Source organism: Neolamprologus multifasciatus, chromosome 20, assembly GCF_963576455.1.
Source record: "Neolamprologus multifasciatus chromosome 20, fNeoMul1.2, whole genome shotgun sequence".
Lineage (NCBI taxonomy): Eukaryota > Metazoa > Chordata > Actinopteri > Cichliformes > Cichlidae > Neolamprologus > Neolamprologus multifasciatus.
Window position 1 is genome coordinate 19,377,986 of NC_140458.1, and position 19,940 is coordinate 19,397,925.

Here is a 19,940-nt window from a genome sequence, read left to right on the forward strand (position 1 = left end):
TAATTTTAGCTGGTTTGGTTTTACTTCAGATGGAATTTTCTAATCCTATCCCCCCGGTTCGCTGGGGCTATTACATTAAAAAAGGGAAAAAAAATTGAAAAAAAAAAAAATGAAAACGCCACTGGTGGGGAAACTAGATATATTCTTTTTCCTGCTTTGGATATTTTTATATTTTTGTGGGACTTCTAAACAGTAAGCTAGCCTGTCATACTCCGATAGTATTAATTTAGACCAGTTGAATACACTACATCTGGAATTTCCTGAAGTGAGCTCCTCATCTTAATCTATTGAAAAACAATTTCCTAATCACTGACAAAAACATGTTAACCTATCTCTGGGACAAATTTCATTAAAATAAATCTGACACCAACAACGCTCAGCATCGCCTAGGACGGCAGCACATTCCTTTCTCTTTCCACTGCACCAACACTAACGAAGCTTCATCCTGCATGAGCAAATAGCACCGCCTTTTTCCCTATAAGAGTATTTTACATGTGGACGAGCAGAAAAAACCCCAAAGTGAAACTGATTATTAATTCCTTTTCTCCTCCCTCCTCTCCACTCTTCAGTCTCTGCCTCTTGCATCTTCTCCCTCCCCTTTTTCTTCTCTTCCCTGTCATGCTTCTATCCTGACTGAGAGTGTTAGTTTATGACTGAGTCACCCTCCTTTGCCTTTGAAGCTTCTTCTTGCTCTATATCTATCTTTCTGCTCCATCTATATGGTTTTACCACCTTTTTGTGTTCTTCCATTCTGTGTCTTGTGGTGTCTCATTGCTTGTTATTATTTTTACCTATTTTTACCTCCGCCCCAATCCCAACACCCTGTTTTTGCTGCTCTCCCCGTCTACCTGCTTCCTGCTACAGCAATCATTTATTTACTCAGCCAGTCGCACATTTTCTTATCCAGCCTGATGTCTTACTCACTGATTCCGTCTGATTTTGTAACGGTCACGCAACAAACACTTCTGTTCATCGTCCAAACTACAGCACCCAACTCTGAATGTGGCCTTCTGCTTGACTCAGCTTTGATGTGTGCAACACATAAGTGCATGTAAGGCTGCATTACATACATAGCAAAAAAAGAGAAGCACTTTGTTTTGTCATGCATTTCTAACTCTTATGCACACAAACCTTTAGGCACAGGATGCAAGCATCACAAATGGACAGTAAGCACACAAAGACACAAACCCTCATGCCCAGAGACATCAATTATATGATCTGTCATGACGCACACAAATGTGTCATACACAACAACGCTTTCAAAATAAGAGAGTCAGCGAAGGGGGTAGGGGTGTCCTGTCCTGACTGAAAATGTGTCTGAACATGAAAAGAGTCAAACAAAAGGTCACCACAATTGTCAGCAGCCTGCCCATTTATACTGAATGCTGGACCTGCTTATCCACACACTATCCCTTAGAGGGTTGAAGCAATTTGATTTTTTTTAAAAAGAGAAAGTGTCCGCTCTGTTCCCTCTGGTGTTTTCTCTTCATTGCAGCAGCAAGGAGGTTGAGAAGTGTGCAGAAGACACAGGAGAGAATATCCTCATGGGATTTGAATTCGGGCCAGGACGTCCATGTATGCTTTCTGACTTTGTGTGTGTGTGTGTGAGTATGTGTGTGGTGGATAGAGGCAAACCAGGCTCCACAGACTTGAGCATGTGTAACTGAATAAGTTTGTGTGCAGCAGTGTGTTCACGTTTCTAAATCTTGTGCACACTGTTGTCATCTGGGGTGAGATTGTCCACATTCCGTGTATGTGAGCGTGTCAGTATTCCCTATAGCTCGCTGCAGTCCACCTGTGCACCTGCAGTCCTACTTTCCGACAGGCCCTCTGGTGGGGCCTTTGTATCTGGGCAGCTGCCTGCCTGGCTTGGTGCCAGTCACACTTCTGTTATTCCCCAGTGGGAATAGCACACTTAGAATTTAACACAGTCAGAGGCTGAAGCCATTAAAGGTGGGCCGCCAACAGGGCTTAGAATCCACATTACGGTAGAGCCATTAAATAAACAGGATAATGATGAGGGGGGTGGGGATGGAGAACGTTTGAGAAAGACAACAAAATGTGGGCATAAATTTGGGGAAAGAAAGAATGAAAGAAAATGGCCTGGTGATAACTAGTTAATGGGTACTATCGTGTATCCATCTGTTTCCATCACATCCAGCACTGATATACTGGTATCCCATGTCCTTCCCACATGAGCGCATATACATCTCCACCCACCCAAAGCTAAAGTCACATTCACACACATTACTAATTCTTGGTGCACCTGGAGCTGCCTCATGCAACAGTGTATTTCCCATTCAAAACGACCTTTCCTGGTCACCTTCACACTTACTCAAGCTTCATCTCTCGGCTCATCTTCAACACATACAGCAACAAGAGGAGGTTATGAATAAAGTCGAGACACTTACATGGCAGGCCCGCTAAAAGGCAAGGAGAGACAGAGTGAAGCCAGTGGTGCGCCACTAGCTTACCCGATGTCCCTCCGCAAGGTTACTGGCCCGGCCACCGCCGGCCCACTCTGCCTAACTCACACCCACGCGACGCCGGGCGACATGTGAAGGTCCCTTGGGCCACGGATCATTACCGGATCAAAATGAAACCCCCCGCAGTTGGCGCTGCAGGTGCGATGCGCCGTAACCGAGACAAACAACGAAACTGATCCCAAATAGCCCTTACATGCCTGCTGCATACAGCGCCCGGGAAAGGCAAGAGACAGGCGCGAGAACAGCGCGTGCTGCTCGGTGATAATGTGGGACTGTAGCCCTTCATCAACTGACACGGGACACGGATGAGTGGATGGATGGAAGGATGAATATATGTAGGTTTACACACGCGTGCGCACGCACATCGGCGCGTAGACGCGCGTACACGCAGGCACACACTTCCTTATAATGTCATAGCGCTGCTCGCCAGGTTATTATGGTATGCTCTACTGTATAGGCTTTATTATAGCTGTGTAAGGCCTGCGATGACAAATGCCACATCAGGTCATGTTGCATATTCTGTAAGCCCGTAAAAACCTCCCGACATGCGAGTAATGAATCACAGCGAAAGCAGCACATCTTCCCCATTAAAAAGGCGCTCGGGTGCCCGGGGTAAATAATAGTCACGCACGCGAGCACGCACGGACTCATCGACTCACCGTCCAGGCCGAGCTCAAGGACATCAGCATCAGCGCGCGGGTGGGGAGGCAGAATCCCGGTTAATCTGCGTGTGCGTGGAGCGGAGAATGTCCCAAACCGGATGAGAAGACACGGGGGGACAGGGAATGCGGCAGCTCCCGTTGCCTGGAGTCCGAAGGAGTGAAGGGATGAAAGTCGACGGCCGTGCGGGTGAATATTCCGCTCCGCGCGGTCACCTGACGGTTGGTCGGCGGAGTTCTGCGGCGGTTGGAGAGAGAGAGAGAGAGAGAGAGAGAGGTAATGCGCCGGTTGAGGGTTTAAACACCTCCGTTGTGGGGAGGGGGCGTCCGTGTGCCTGGACGAGGATAGCTACTCCCTGCTGTGAAAGCAGCTAATTTAACCAAATTCGGCGAACTGTGAAGGGCAGTGGGAGAAAAAGGAAAGAAAACAAACGTGTGAGGAGAAGCTCATGCGACATCTTTGCAGGATGATGAGGAGATTGAGCTGCTACCAGAGCTCGCGCGCACAGGAGCTCAGTCTCAGCATCCGTTAGTGGGGGTTGAGGGATGCTCTGTACGTCACCCCCACCTACTCGCCTGCGTCATGACGACACCAGACACACCGCAACGAACGTTTTTCCTCTAGAGCAGTCTCTGTTATCAGTTGGCATCTAAAGCCATCTTTTAAAAAATCCCAGCACAGGTACGCATTGATCTCAACATTACCTTTTAAAAATAAAGCTTCCAGTCGTTCACTTATAGACCTATAGCCACAAACTAACCATTCTAATCCACTTCACCACTGTTCAGGTCCTTAATTGGGCTTAAATTGAGTTCTCCAAGTTACCAAAATAGGCAGCCATTTTGGTAATTTGGAGAACTCATTTTATGCCAAATCAACTAACGGCAAATCTTATAACAACGGAAAACATCAAAACTCTTATTCTGCAAACAGCAAAATATGTAATCCAGCACATTTAAACAAAATGGCAATTAGTACTACATTTAAAGAACACGTGGATCAGATCCTGTCCATTTAAATTCACTACAATCTTTACATGTCTGGCATTTGAGTTACGAACACTTTATACAGAAAGAACACCAACATTTTAAATGTTAAATGTTTACATAAATGGTGTGGTGTTTGTGGTGACATGTTATTTTGCCAAATGTGTGCATTATGATGTGCCTTCACTAGCTGGGACCACATCGTCATTTAGAGTTTCAGGTAGATAATGGTTAAGCAAGAATTAAGGCTGCAGTTTAGGGACAATCTCAGCTTCTGGGCCAGACATAGCTTCATGTGCTAATGAAAGGTAAATGAGTTTTAAAAAGGGAGGGAGGATGTGCCATAAAAACAAGTAAAAACAACAAACAGCTTGTCTTTCAGGAGGTGGGGGGTCATATACAGACAGACAACTGGAAGGGGTGTGTATAAGGTGTTGGCCCACTCCTGAAATTCAGATAAATTGTTTCCAATTATGAGCTGCATTATAGCCAAACATCTCCACTTTTGTCTTGTCCATCCAAAGGACATTATTCCAGAAGTCTTGTGACTTCTTCACATGCAGTTTTGCACCTCTAAGCCATGCTGCCATGTTCTTTTTAGAGAGGAGGCTTTCTTCTGGCAACCCTTCCAAACAAGCCAGACTGGTTCAGATTTTTTGTTATTGTACTTTCATGAACTTTAACATTTAACATGCTAACCGAGACATGTGGAATCTGAGATATAGCACTTGGGTCTTTCTGTTTTTGGGTATTTTTTTTTCTCTCTGAGCCAAGGGCGTAGATTTGGTTTTGGCATTGGTGGGGACAGATGAGTCAACCACCGAACCCTGCCCTGTTTCTTTTTTTTTTCCTTTTTGTTTTTGCTTCTTGATTTTAAAAAAAAGGAGAAATATACTTGCCTACATATGCTATTCTACCTGCTTTTAAACCATTTAAAATTACAATTCATAGTTTTGTATGTGAATTATATAATGTTAAATTACTATTAAACAAATGACTGACTAAGTATTTTATACTTTAGTTTACTTCAGCCATATTCCATATAAATCAGATATCATACAAAAATAAAAATAGCTTCAAATACAGTCATGACAATAAAAGAATATGACTTTAAGGACTTAACAACATTACTTCAGTTATAGTACACCAACATCTCTGACACATTAGCACTAAGGGAACACTGAATGACCTGGTGGGTTTTGTCCATAAAATTACTCATCTAAGATTACCACAAAGTAACAGATCTCTTAGCAAAATTATGCAACATTTTAGGCACTATTGCTCCTATCAAATCAGTGAGCTGGGATGTTTTACTCTAAACATGAACTACTGTTACAGCAACAGACATGGACTACTGGTGTCCCACACAACAACTCAATGTCCACTATGTGAAGGAGCCAAACACATGCCTTCTCCTCTCATTAACTGAGATAAACTGCTGGCATATTTGTTTTACATCTATACTGTCCAGTCTCTCCTGGTGGACATGGCAACACGTTATTCATGGTTACATACAATTTTAGACTGATGTGGACCAAAGCCTAAAACGATGTGCCGGGAGTTTGCTGTTCTCCCAGGTTCAGATATTTGAAGTTTGCACAGCTACATTCTCGCCTGAAAAATTTTTAAAAGTTTATTTTGCAACCCAGACAGAGTAATAAGAGGGGCACTGAAATTCGGGATTGTCCGAGAAAAAACGGGAGGGTTGGCATGTATTGCCTTGCATAGCCTGCAGCGTTATTATGATGGACAGATTATATGAGTGAACTTGACTTTAAGTGACTTACATGTTTCTTTGAAAAATACTTTCTTATATCCAGGTTCTTCCTCTTTGCTGCCATCCTCCTCTCCTCCTCGCAGCGCAGGCTTGCCGCTGCTAAAACTAAACAGAGCTCCCTGAAAGGCACAGCCAATCACATCGGCCATATTTGTCACATGATATAGGACTCCAGTAGAGAACGTAATTTAACTCTTTCTGCACCGCTGGGTGAATGAGACGTTGACAGATCGCTTTTTTAAAATTTCTATCGGTGTTGTTTTACTTTACTCGAAGAGATCAAATTATTGGTGGGGACAATTCAATAATCGCTGGATATTGGTGGGGACACGTCCCTTCCGTCCATGCCAAATCTACGCCCTTGCTCTGAGCATTGCATAGTTTGACAGGACAGCCAGTCCTGCGAAGATTGTGACATTGTTTTAACCATTGACTGTAGAAAAGATGGACGACGCGACCCCGCCTCCTACCATTGTGCAAAAATGAAGCCAAAATACCCCGCTTGTGGAGGCTGCCATCTTGCAAATTTGGAGCCAGAGTCTGCGCAGTAGTGACTTGAGGTGGAGCGACTGTGTAACGCTCCCGCCCACACACCCGCTGGACCGCAAACACGCCCCCCTACACTTTTTACGTAGCCCGGCTGCTCGAGTTTTTTTGCTGGTTTACCTCGACTGACGACTCGTTTAATTAAGGTAAATACAACCATGTCACTGTTATAAAAAAGACACACAGCTTATCATCTTATAGTTCTAAAATCGCTCTGTTGTTAATTCGTTAGCTAGATTAGCCGCTAGCATATGCACTGTGTTAGAGGCTTGTTGCTAGCTAGTTAACGATGCTACACACCTGCTACTCTAATAGTCTGTGTTATTGAAGGATTCAGCACTTCTTGTGTTTTTTTTAATCCATTTTTAGACAGCGACGAGATCAGCTGCACACTCTACAGAGGCCCAGAGTTACTGTTAATATCAAAAATATAATGCTGTCCTTTGAGATTTTAACATAAGACTGAGTGTAATGGATCTAAAACTGTTTAAATCTCTACAGCCTGGTAACATGGAGACTTTAAAAACATCAGCAGAACGTTTCAGTAGTGTAGTCTAATTTGTTCTTTTCATTTAATAATAGAGTCCATATTATATCAACAGCTACATTCACCTTGGAGAGAAACTAGTGAGGGAGACCATCAGGACCAAGCTGGGTTTCCTGGGTCCAGAGGTTTGGAGAAACTTCTTCCCTTTCTTTCATCACAGCTGTCCTGTGCCATAAGTTCTGTTAACCCGCTGTAAGAGGCATCATTTAAGAAACAACAGGAAGACTGAAGCTCATGGCATTGATCAAGCAGGACTCATGATCTTCACCAGCAGCTCCCTCACAGGGAAATCTTCAGCACTCCTCCGTAGGCCCGCCCCAGGAGATGGATAAACCCAGCATTTCATCAACACTGTGATGAGACCTTTGGTTTGTGTAATGTTATAAATACTCAGATACTCCCCAGAGGCTCCGGACTTTTACATAAAGATATTATATTCAGTCCTGTAGAAAGTTATATATTTAAAAATATGTGATCCTCTCTGGTTACTCTGGTATGAATAACTCTGAATCACTTCATGATAAATAACACACTATCTGCAAAAAACTGTGAAAGAATTCCAGATGACAAGTTTGTAGTTCAACATACAAGTGACGACCTTTGACCTTCATCAGGTTTTATTTAATTGTGTTAGAGAAAATCTCATATGCTCTTCATGCAGCTGAGTACATCAAGTGTTTAAAACGGAAGCTGTGCAGGTCTGAGATCAGCAGCGTTGTGAAACACCAAACTGAGGTCCTGTTAATGCTGATATATAGTGACACAGTTACATGAGTGATTAATCCTTTTGTTTTTTTGTCTTTAACTTTATCAATAAAACAGCTGCAGCTTTCACTACAGCACGTGTGGTACTTTAACCTTTGTACTGTTTCCATCAGTTCATTTTGCAGTTAACATGTGAACATGTTGGATGATCTGTCTGCTGTCACTGGGTGGTGCTGAGGACTGAATCGGAGGGCAGCTCCTGTAATCACAAAGACAACAGAACCATCAAACTCAGATATAAATTTTATCCCTCAATATTGAAATAAAGCTGATTCTTCTGTCCTCACACACTCAGGATCTGAAGTTCTTCTCTTACATTTTTTCAGTACAGTATTACAGTACACTACAGTACTTTAATCCATAGTTCCTGATTAATGATGAGTTACTGAAGTACAAGCTTTAAAATAAATGGTTACTGTCTTTACAGATGTGGCAAGAGACTGAAAACTGCTGTTGTTTGCACATATTTAATATTCAGCTCTGCACAGGAGCTGAAGCAGGGTGCAGCCTGTTGCTTTTACAGTATAATACTTGTAATAAAAGTACAGTAACAGTAATTAGTGACTGAGCAGCCCGGGGCGTTTCTCTTGATTTCTTCAGTAAATTCATTCACCTGCACAGATTAGCTAAAGGAACCCTGACAGCCGAGTGCTCATCTTAGCTAGCTAGGTCTCAGGAGCTAGCTATGGACGGTAGTTAAGGATTAGCTTACATACACGTTTAACTTACCGAAAAAGTGCAGCGGGGCCTCGGGTCCTTCTGTCGGGTAGTCCAGTTTACTGAAGAACACCTCAGGCTGTCAGGTTAAAACACTCGGTCGTTGTTTTCGTAGCGTAAACGCTGGTCCTCCTCTCAGAGCCTACGCTCTATCTGCTATTCGCGAACAGAGATACGCAAGTTTCTCCGTGACTGCAGCTGTCAGTCAAAGCTCTTATGATGACGTTTCACCCCAATTTAACATCACCGCGGTAGGAATTAGGAATTAGAATCAAACTTATGGGAAAGGAGACCCCTTGAACATCAATCAGCGTGATGAGAACTATTGAAAACAAAAGAAAGAATCTTTGGAAAAAAATTATCTAAGGAGAATAAATTTATTTTAGTCTGACCACAGTCCCATCCGCTAACATGGAGGAGGCGGGGTTTATGACCTAGCCAGACACCAGGGGGCGATAGAGACGTTGTGGCTTCATTTTTGGGGACCTGTCGCGTCGTTCATGTTTTCTACAGTCAATGGTTTTAACACACACCAGAATGCTCCATACAAGCAAACTGTGGAGGACCACAAGAGCCACACACATCGAAATAAAAAATCCTGTGCTTAATTAATGAATTGTAGAATAAAATCTGCATTTGTAAATTCATTTTTGAATTCCAATTTAATAAACTGATTTTTAAAATGCTTTTTAAGTCTTCATTTCAAAAAACATTTTCGAATTACACTTTAATAAACTTCATTTCAAAAACCTTTTTCGAATTGCACTTTAATAAACTGCATTTCAAAAACCTTTTTTGAATTGCACTTTAATAAACTTTATTTCAAAAACCTTTTTTGAATTGCACTTTAATAAACTGCATTTCAAAAATCTTTTTCGAATTGCACTTTAATAAACTGCATTTCAAAATCCATTTCCCTTTCCTGTTCGCTCAGGGATTAACATGTGGATTAGCATTTGGATTAGCAGTTGGATTGACTATGTGCACGTTAGCATATGCTACTTCCAGTGTGGAAACTCCTGTGGGGAGCTTTGTTTCCGGTGTCCTATTCGCGCCCTGTTTACGGTCCAAAACAAGTTAAGCAAATTAATGAATCAACCGGCGATTTACATTTCTATAGAAGTCTTGGGCATTTACCCAATATATCTGTAAATGATGTTCATCGACTTGTCGATATTTTTCCCCCGCGCCTCAGAGCAAAAGAGAAAAGGGATTTAAATGTTATATTTCTCAGCTGTCCCTCGTTTATCGCGGGTGTTATGTTCTAAAAATAACCAGCGATAGGTGAAATCAAGTAGCCAATTTTATTTTTTGACGGTGCAAAACGTTTCGTGGACATACAGTACTGCACTTCAGAGTAACACTGCTAACGATCGATGCAGCGATTCTGTACTGTACAGGAGAGACTTCACGGAGGAGATCGTCTGCAGCGATCAGGACGCAGGACACAATGTGATGTAAAAAAAAAAAGCATGCAAACTTGCACTAAAAAATCTGCGAAACAGCGAGGTGAAAGGTGAACCGCATTATAGTGAGGGACCGCTGTAATTTTGAAGGTAAGTCACAACATACCCTTCGTAAATACTAATGCATAGAAACCGTTACCAGCAATCATTCATTTTTTGTGTGGCTTTTTTCACAGGTTAGTTAACATGCTGTGTAGGTGTGTACTTGACTATACAGAGATGTGCTTCTGAATGTGGACGATGTGTCTTCTGCATGCAGTAATGCAGTTCTGCTTGTGTTGAGTGATGTAAACAACAGATCGATCGAAACTCTTTAAACGTCAAAATTGATCATTAGATTTTTTATGACACAACAGTGGTGAGTGTTCCCACCTTCTGCTCTTTGTAACTTAACACAATCTTTCCGTTTTCGAGTTTTGGACATGATTTTGGAGTATATCTTCGCAGTAGCGATTGACCGCAAAGTAAAGCTACCGGAAATGTACAACCCCACATCCGGTCTCAAACCAGGAAGTTAGCATTTTCTCGTGCACAGGGTCAATTAACAACTTCATTTTAAAAATCCTGCTGCTATTCAAATTAGCCACACCGTGGGATGTAAGGAGCTCTCTGATTGGTTGGTCAGACACAGGCTGTCTACCAGCCTGGATTTTTCTAGCTCATAGCTTCGCCCTGCTAAGAAGCATGTGTGCTTGTACAAAGGCCGTTCGGCCTCGGGATTTACACTCGGCTCGACACGGATATGTGAAGAATGAAGGGACCCTGCAGCGAAACGGAGAGCCCAACCTCTGACTGAGTGCCTGTTTACAAAGTCTGACCACCTGTGAAGGTAACGTGCTAACATGGCTAACGCTAGCATCACCGCATGTAGCCTCGTTATTTTAAGGACATCTTAGCTTATGAAAGTTTTACGTCGCAGCTGTACGAGCTAGCTACGTGTTTTGTAAGCTGCTGTGCTCTTCACAAATAAAGCTGGAAGCAGCTCAGACTATTAGAACCAGCACTGAGGCCCGTTACATTTATACAGTGTTAGAGCAACGGCTGCAGCCTACAGCCTTTAAACTAGCGATTAAAATGCTGACAGTAAACTCGTCAGTCCAGATGTTACCACATTACTTTGTGATACTTGTGAGTTAAAACAACTGAGACAGGCTGATTAAAATAACAGCTTTCAGTTCTCTCATTCAGCATATAAAGACTCGAGATCACACTACTGATTTCAGTTAATTTAATATGTGAGTGCACAGATTCATTCTCAACTGGACATAAACGATGATCAAAGGTTGTATATATGATGAATTCATCAAATCCTAGCCTGTAACACAGTGCGCTGAATCTTAGCTTTGAATGTCCAGTATATTCTAATCAGTGCAATCTAAGCATTCACTGAACCTACAGTATCTACACCTGTGTGGTAAATGTGTGGTAAAGCTACAGATAATGAAATTTAATTATTAATACAATATACATCATGAGAAACGAAAGCTGAAATTGATTCAGTTTAGTACTTTTCTCTGTATGCTCTGTGATTATAAAGGCCTTAAATTCTGTGATATATACTGTAAATGATTTTCACAGAGGTCTTAAAGTACTTAAATCACTGCTGATAGTCTGGTTGTTTATATTTTCACATTTTTGTGTCTGTAGGGCTGTTTGATGACAATTTGGACTCCTCTGGGAGATGAGGACACACCCACACCTGTTCCATACTGCAGCCATTGATGGTGTTACAGCTCTGAGTCAGCTTTGGGCCATCAGACGCACACACTGGAAAACCAGCACCGGGACTTCATGCAGGAGAGACGGCCTCAGTGATTTAGGTTCATAAGCAAGTTCAAACATTTCTGGCCTCTTATCACTTAGATTTCTTAATCTTAAAAGTGAATGCATTTAAAGCAGGAACTGCACGCCTAGCCATCAGAGGTGTGGCAGCATGAGTACTGTAAAGTTTTGTAGGGTCCTTGTTAAAAATTCCACAAGCACCACACCACATTTGTCATATAAAGTTCCATTTTTTACAGTACAATGTTGAAATTATAAACTATATATTCTAGTTATCCACTTGTCAGTAATTTTTGAGTAAATGGATGTCAGTGATAAATCAGTGGTGATTCAACTGCAAATGTTTTTAACAAACTTTGTTTTTTGTAGAATTCATCAGCAGCTGTGGAGAGATGCATTTGAATATCTTCTGGTTCCACTTCTCCTTACCTGGAAGCTGAGCATTGCTGATTTCTGACAAGGACACACACCTCAGCGCTTATCATGGGTGTTACATCCTCCGTGCAGCAATTCCAGAGAAAACAAGAGAGAAACGACCACTCATTAAGACCAGCCAGAAATCTGTCCCTTTCTGGCAGCGGTGGAAACTTCCAATAAGAAAATTTGCATTCTTAGAACAATGCTGGATCATGTGTGATGTGTCATCATATGAGGATATTACATTTTGACTTAATTCTGCTCAATGTGTTTTTTTTTTCAATATTTTATTTAAATTTTTTCAGCATAGAAAACCCCTCAACAAACAAATACAGCTCAGGCGCTGAGATGATAGGACAAGAAATAGCACAATAATAATAATCAATAGGGAAAGACGAAAGAAAACATTAAAATTAGAAACTACCAGTATCCGTAATGAATTAAATGTCATGAATATGTAATAAACAGGGAAATTGCAGTGCTATGGTACATGTTTATACAACGTGAGCTTTCTCAAGGTGAGTACAAAACGGAGTCCAGGATTTTGAGAAAACATTTGCTGCAGGTGTTTGCAGGTATCGAACTTTCTCCAGCTGAATGACTGATAACATGTCATTGAGCCAGACACTGAAGGAGGGAGGAGCAGCGGACTTCCATTCCTTTAGAATAAGTCTTTTCGCAATCATCATTCCGAGGTCGATTGGCACCCGCACAATCGCAGGGATAGTTCTGGAACGTACACAGCCAAAAACTGCAATTTCTGGATTGGGTGAGATGGAGATCCCATAAGCTTTAGAGTACCAATCAAATATTTTGGACCAAAAATTGGTCAATGAGGGGCAATGCCAGAAAGCGTGAGCCAATGTGCTCTCTGATGTTTTACATCTGTCACATATGGGGGAAGTTGAAGGATAAATTTTGTGTAGCCGAACTTTGGAATAATGTAGCCGATGGACAATTTTAAATTGTATTAATTGATGTCTGCTGTTAACAGAGCAGGAATGAATTTTTGATAGGCATTTGTCCCACATTGATTCTGATATTTCTATGCCCAATTCCTCCCTCCAAGCGTCTCTTATCCTCGTAGTCTGCACTTCAATGCTGTCATCAAACAAATGTACAATTGTAGAAATCAAGTGTTTGGAGTAAGGAGGGCTCAGGAACACCCTAAAAAGGTTATGTTCATGTGGAACATCTTGGTAATTCTTCATATTGGATTGCATAAAATGCCTGACTTGTAGGTAACGGTAAAAATGTGAGTGCGGTAAATCAAATTTTTGCTTAAGCTGATTAAATGATGCAAATTTTCCATCTATATAAAGATCTTTGAATTTGATCAAGCCCTTCCCCTTCCAAACATAGTAGGATTTATCATCCCAAGGAGGCAAAAAGGCATGGTTATCACATATTGGTGCCTCCACAGAGGAGTTTGGCAGTTCAAAAAAACCTCTAACTTGGTTTAAAATCCGCACAGATTGTTTCGGAACAAACCCCAGTTTCTTAAGACTCTCAGCCCTCCCTACTTTTGAGAAAAGCAGGGCCTCTAGAGAGGAGTCCCTTACAATGCCAGCCTCCATTTTAACCCAAAGGGGGATGTTGAAATCACCAAGATCTGAGGATGTCTGTTGCCAGAAGGTCAAGGCTCTTAGATTTGCAGCCCAGTAATAATGTTTAAATATTGGTAAACTCAGACCTCCCTCTAATTTGGATTTTTGTAGATGTAGTTTTGAAATCCTAGGATTCTTGTTGTTCCATATATAAGAAGTAATAACTGAGTCCAACTCCTTAAAGAAAGAGGAAGTGAGATAAATAGGAAGATTTTGGCAAAGATACAGAAATCTAGGAAGAGAGACCATTTTTATGGAATTTATACGACCGACCATAGACAGGGGAAGAATTTTCCATGACTCGATGTTATGCTTTAATGTTGATAAGAATTCAGCAAAGTTCAAGCTAAAAATTAATTTGGGATCTTTAGGAACAGTTAATCCAAGGTATCTGAGACGGTCGTTAACTATTTTGAAGGGAACATTATAAAGAAAACTCGGCGAACCGGTTTTAGATAAAGGCATAAGTTCACTCTTAACCCAGTTAATTGTATATCCTGAAATTTTGCCAAATGAGGTGACCAGATTAAGAAGGGATGGTACAGATTCTTCTGCATTACGCAGGTATACAGTGGGGCAAAAAAGTATTTAGTCAGCCACCGATTGTGCAAGTTCCCCCACTTAAAATGATGACAGAGGTCAGTAATTTGCACCAGAGGTACACTTCAACTGTGAGAGACAGAATGTGAAAAAAAAATCCATGAATTCACATGGTAGGATTTGTAAAGAATTTATTCGTAAATCAGGGTGGAAAATAAGTATTTGGTCACCTCAAACAAGGAAAATCCCTGGCTCTCACAGACCTGTAACGTCTTCTGTAAGAAGCTTTTCTGTCCCCCACTCGTTACCTGTATGAATGGCACCTGTTTGACCTCATCATCTGTATAAAAGACACCTGTCCACAGCCTCAACCAGTCAGGCTCCAAACTCCGCCATGGCCAAGACCAAAGAGCTTTCGAAGGACACCAGGAAAAGAATTGTAGACCTGCACCAGACTGGGAAGAGTGAATCTACAATAGGCAAGCAGCTTGGTGTGAAAAAATCAACTGTGGGAGCAATCATCAGAAAATGGAAGACATACAAGACCACTGATAATCTCCCTCGATCTGGGGCTCCACGCAAGATCTCATCCCGTGGGGTCAAAATGATCATGAGAACGGTGAGCAAAGATCCCAGAACCACACGGGGGGACCTGGTGAATGACCTGCAGAGAGCTGGGACCAAAGTAACAAAGGTCACCATCAGTAACACACTACAACGGCAGGGAATCAAATCCCGCAGTGCCAGACGTGTTCCGCTGCTGAAGCCAGTGCATGTCCAGGCCCGTCTGAAGTCTGCCAGAGAGCACATGGATGATACAGCAGAGGATTGGGAGAATGTCATGTGGTCAGATGAAACCAAAGTAGAACTTTTTGGTATAAACTCAACTCGTCGTGTTTGGAGGAAGAAGAATACTGAGTTGCATCCCAAGAACACCATACCTACTGTGAAGCATGGGGGTGGAAACATCATGCTATGGGGCTGTTTTTCTGCCAAGGGGACAGGACGACTGATCCGTGTTAAGGACAGAATGAATGGGGCCAAGTATCGTGAGATTTTGAGCCAAAACCTCCTTCCATCAGTGAGAACTTTGAAGATGAAACGAGGCTGGGTCTTCCAACATGACAATGATCCAAAACACACCGCCCGGGCAACAAAGGAGTGGCTCCGTAAGAAGCATTTGAAAGTCCTGGAGTGGCCTAGCCAGTCTCCAGACCTCAACCCCATAGAAAATCTGTGGCGGGAGTTGAAAGTCCGTGTTGCTCGGCGACAGCCCCAAAACATCACTGCTCTTGAGAAGATCTGCATGGAGGAATGGGCCAAAATACCAGCTACTGTGTGTGCAAACCTGGTAAAGACCTATAGTAAATGTTTGACCTCTGTTATTGCCAACAAAGGTTATGTTACAAAGTATTGAGTTGTATTTTTGTTATTGACCAAATACTTATTTTCCACCCTGATTTATGAATAAATTCTTTACAAATCCTACCATGTGAATTCATGGATTTTTTTTTTTTTTCACATTCTGTCTCTCACAGTTGAAGTGTACCTCTGGTGCAAATTACTGACCTCTGTCATCATTTTAAGTGGGGGAACTTGCACAATCGGTGGCTGACTAAATACTTTTTTGCCCCACTGTAATAGTACGTCGTCTGCGTACAAACTAATAACAGTTTCAACACCCCCGACCAAGAGCCCTTGTATTTTTGGATGTGCTCTTATCTTAATCGCAAGGGGCTCTAATGCCAGAGCAAATAGAGCAGGGGACAGGGGGCAGCCCTGCTGAACAGAGCGCTGCAAAGGAAATGGCGCCGACCTCTCTCCATTTGTGAGAACTGAACAGATTGGATTTGCGTATACTAATTTTATCCAAGATATAAATATTTCACCAAACCCAAACTTCCGTAATGACTCGAACATATAAAACCACTCAACCTGATCAAAGGCTTTATGTGCATCAAGAGCTAAAATTGCTGCTCCTCCTGAACTACCATGGTCAGAATAAATGGTGTTCAGAAGACGCCTAACGTTGAAGAAAGAAAGTCTGCCAGGGATAAATCCTGTTTGATCAGGGTGAATAATGGAGGTCAGGTGCTTGTTCAGTCTAGTTGCTAAAATTTTGGTTATCACCTTTCGATCAAAATTTTGAAGCGCAATTGGCCTGAAGTTAGCAGGATCGGAGTCATCTCTGCCTTTCTTCAAGATTAACGAAATATTTGCTTCATACAGAGTTTGGGGTAGTACGCCCGTTTTTAGAATCACGCATCATCCTAAGCAAGACTGGAGCAAGACCATCACAAAATTTCTTATAAAATTCTACGCCACTGCTCAATGTGTTTTGATCGTTGATCCAGTATTTCAGCTTTGTGTTGTGCTGCAAGTTTAAAACCCATTGTCCTCATGAGCACAGCATCTAACAACTCTCCTTAAAAAAGTCGATTGACTTTAACTGGACACAATGGTTTCCAGTGGGAGATACATTCATCACTCATCCGTGACACTGGAGAAGTCACCTGAGTGAGTGATAAAACAATTTTCCATGGAGAATCCAGAGGGACTAAACTTTGTTGTTTCTTTGGGCTCTATTTCAGCTCTAGCAGCATCTCTCAGAAGAAAACTGTTTTCCCAATAATCAGATGAAAAGATTGAACCAGGTGGTATTCTCTGGAGTAAGACAAAGACTGAACTCAAACAGTGAATTGACATTAGACTGGAATTCATAAGATGAATAGAAATACTGCTGAAGCTGAATGATTCATTGATATGATTTTTTTTTTATCCAATTCACCAGGTCTGTATAGTTCAGCATGACTATGGTACATGATACAAAATAAATACAGAAGAATAAAAACTTTGTGAATAACTTTACTCTTCTTAAAAATAACTCATAAAACAAGTAAAAGTACAAATGTGTACAAGTTAGAGACTTCCTCACTAAGATTTTAATTGTGTGTTAAAGAGAAAGAGATTAGGAGGTAAAGTAGAGGATGCAGAGTCCATCATCACTGAGGCCGTCTCTCCTGCATGAAGTCCAGGTGCTGGTTTTCCAGTGTGTGCATCTGATGGCCCAAAGCTGACTCAGAGCCGTAACACCATCAATGGCTGCAGTATGGAACAGGTGTGGGTGTGTCCTCATCTCCCAGAGGAGTCCAAATTGTCATCAAACAGCCCTACAGACACAAAAACGTGAAAATATAAACAACCAGACTATCAGCAGTGATTTAAGTACTTTAAGACCTCTGTGAAAATCATTTACAGTATATATCACAGAATTTAAGGCCTTTATAATCACAGAGCATACAGAGAAAAGTACTAAACTGAATCAATTTCAGCTTTCGTTTCTCATGATGTATATTGTATTAATAATTACATTTCATTATCTGTAGCTTTACCACACATTTGCCACACAGGTGTAGATACTGTAGATTCAGTGAATGCTTAGATTGCACTGATTAGAATATACTGGACATTCAAAGCTAAGATTCAGCGCACTGTGTTACAGGCTAGGATTTGATGAATTCATCAACAACCTTTGATCATACAACATACAACATAAACCTTTGATCATCGTTTATGTCCAGTTGAGAATGAATCTGTGCACTCACATATTAAATGAACTGAAATCAGTAGTGTGATCTCGAGTCTTTATATGCTGAATGAGAGAACTGAAAGCTGTTATTTTAATCAGCCTGTCTCAGTTGTTTTAACTCACAAGTATCACAAAGTAATGTGGTAACATCTGGACTGACGAGTTTACTGTCAGCATTTTAATCGCTAGTTTAAAGGCTGTAGGCTGCAGCCGTTGCTCTAACACTGTATAAATGTAACGGGCCTCAGTGCTGGTTCTAATAGTCTGAGCTGCTTCCAGCTTTATTTGTGAAGAGCACAGCAGTTTACAAAACACGTAGCTAGCTCGTACAGCTGCGACGTAAAACTTTCATAAGCTAAGATGTCCTTAAAATAACGAGGCTACGTGAGGTGATGCTAGCGTTAGCCATGTTAGCACGTTACCTTCACAGGTGGTCAGACTTTGTAAACAGGCACTCAGTCTGAGGTTGGGCTCTCCGTTTCGCTGCAGGGTCCCTTCATTCTTCACATATCCGTGTCGAGCCGAGTGTAAATCCCGAGGCCGAACGGCCTTTGTACAAGCACACACGCTTCTTAGCAGGGCGAAGCTATGAGCTAGAAAAATCCAGGCTGGCAGACAGCCTGTGTCTGACCAACCAATCAGAGAGCTCCTTACACCCCACGGTGTGGCTAATTTGAATAGCAGCAGGATTTTTAAAATGAAGTTGTTAATCCAACTGCTAATCCAACTGCTAATCCAAATGCTAATCCACCTGTTAATCCCTGAGCGAACAGAAAAGGGAAATGGATTTTGAAATGCAGTTTATTAAAGTGCAATTCGAAACAGGTTTTTGAAATGCAGTTTATTAAAGTGCAATTCGAAAAAGGTTTTTGAAATGAAGTTTATTAAAGTGCAATTCAAAAATGTTTTTTGAAATGAAGTTTATTAAAGTGCAATTCGAAAATGTTTTTTGAAATGAAGACTTAGAAAGCATTTTAAAAATCAGTTTATTAAATTGGAATTCAAAAATGAATTTACAAATGCAGATTTTATTCTACAATTCATTAATTAAGCACAAGATTTTTTATTTCGATGCGCGTGGCTCTTGTGGTCCTCCATAGCAAACTGCCACAACTTCTTTTATAGAGGTGTTCACACTTGCTCCTTGAGTGCTCGATTAGCAGCACCTGGATAGTAATTACCTTCTTAATTCCTGGCAGCACTAATGGTATACTTACCTTTCTCGTTTCACGAGACTCTGTGTTAACGAGACTCTACCTTGCATAGAGTCTCGTTAACACTTGTTTTGTTGTTTATCATATTACTGTAGTAGCTCTGTTCCAGTCTTACTAACCAACATTTGATTGTATGGAAGTCTGTGAGGAAACAACACATTTTAATGACCTTGTATTGCCCCCTAAGTAAACAGTGTCCTGATGACTTTATGTTCTCTATAATGCCACACAATGTTTCAGGTAGGCCTGCTTTGTTGTAGAAAAGTTACTATTACCAGCATGCAGAGTCATTTGGTTTCTTAGTTGCTCTTTGTTTCTAATTTCAAAACACCAAGAAGGCAAAAGCTAAATTCTCAACTTAAAGTTCCAAAACGAGACTTCACTAAAGAACAGGTGATGAAATGATGGATAACTTCATTGTGTATAGTTTACAGTCAGATAGATTTTTTTGTTTGTTTTTTGCTTAAGTGTGTAAAATCTTTAAACCTCTGCCATTTATTTAAATAAAGTTGTGAGCTTTGTTACAACTGCCAATCTGAAAACTGACGAAAAGACAAACACTATGCGTCTTTGTTGTCACTGTTTTAATCTTAGTTTAGTACCAAACGATTGAAAAAATGGCACAGAAAATTTTCAGCAAGTTGTAATTATGTTTGATTGTGGACAGACCTACTGCCTCCATAAAAATGCATTAGAACATTTGGCTACTTTGTAGCAATACAACAGCTGTACTGTAATACAAAATTCCCTGTAAGGTGGCAGAGGGAACAAAATGGTGTCTGGGGAGAGCCAGAAATGTGTCTTATTCTAATGTCTCACACATTCATCTTTAAGTTCACCT

General features: G+C 41.3%; 1 protein-coding gene and 1 long non-coding RNA gene across 7 annotated transcripts in view; both read right to left on the minus strand.

Annotated features, from left to right (window-relative positions):
* atp2b3b (ATPase plasma membrane Ca2+ transporting 3b) overlaps positions 1–3,692 on the minus strand; it is a 100,044-nt gene extending 96,352 nt beyond the window's left edge. For 3 of the 6 annotated variants that reach the window (XM_085144653.1, XM_085144654.1, XM_085144652.1), the window contains exon 1: positions 3,146–3,691. The gene's annotated coding sequence lies outside the window, so the exon portion shown is untranslated. The other 3 variants (XM_085144650.1, XM_085144651.1, XM_085144655.1) reach the window with 3 other exon arrangements.
* A 13,496-nt stretch (positions 3,693–17,188) lies between these two features.
* Positions 17,189–18,979, minus strand: LOC146494823 (uncharacterized). Its single transcript, XR_014871394.1, has 2 exons — positions 18,308–18,979; positions 17,189–17,466 (listed from the first exon to the last, which is right to left on the minus strand). It is a non-coding gene; the product is annotated as an uncharacterized LOC146494823 (long non-coding RNA).
* Between the last annotated feature and the right edge of the window lie 961 nt (positions 18,980–19,940).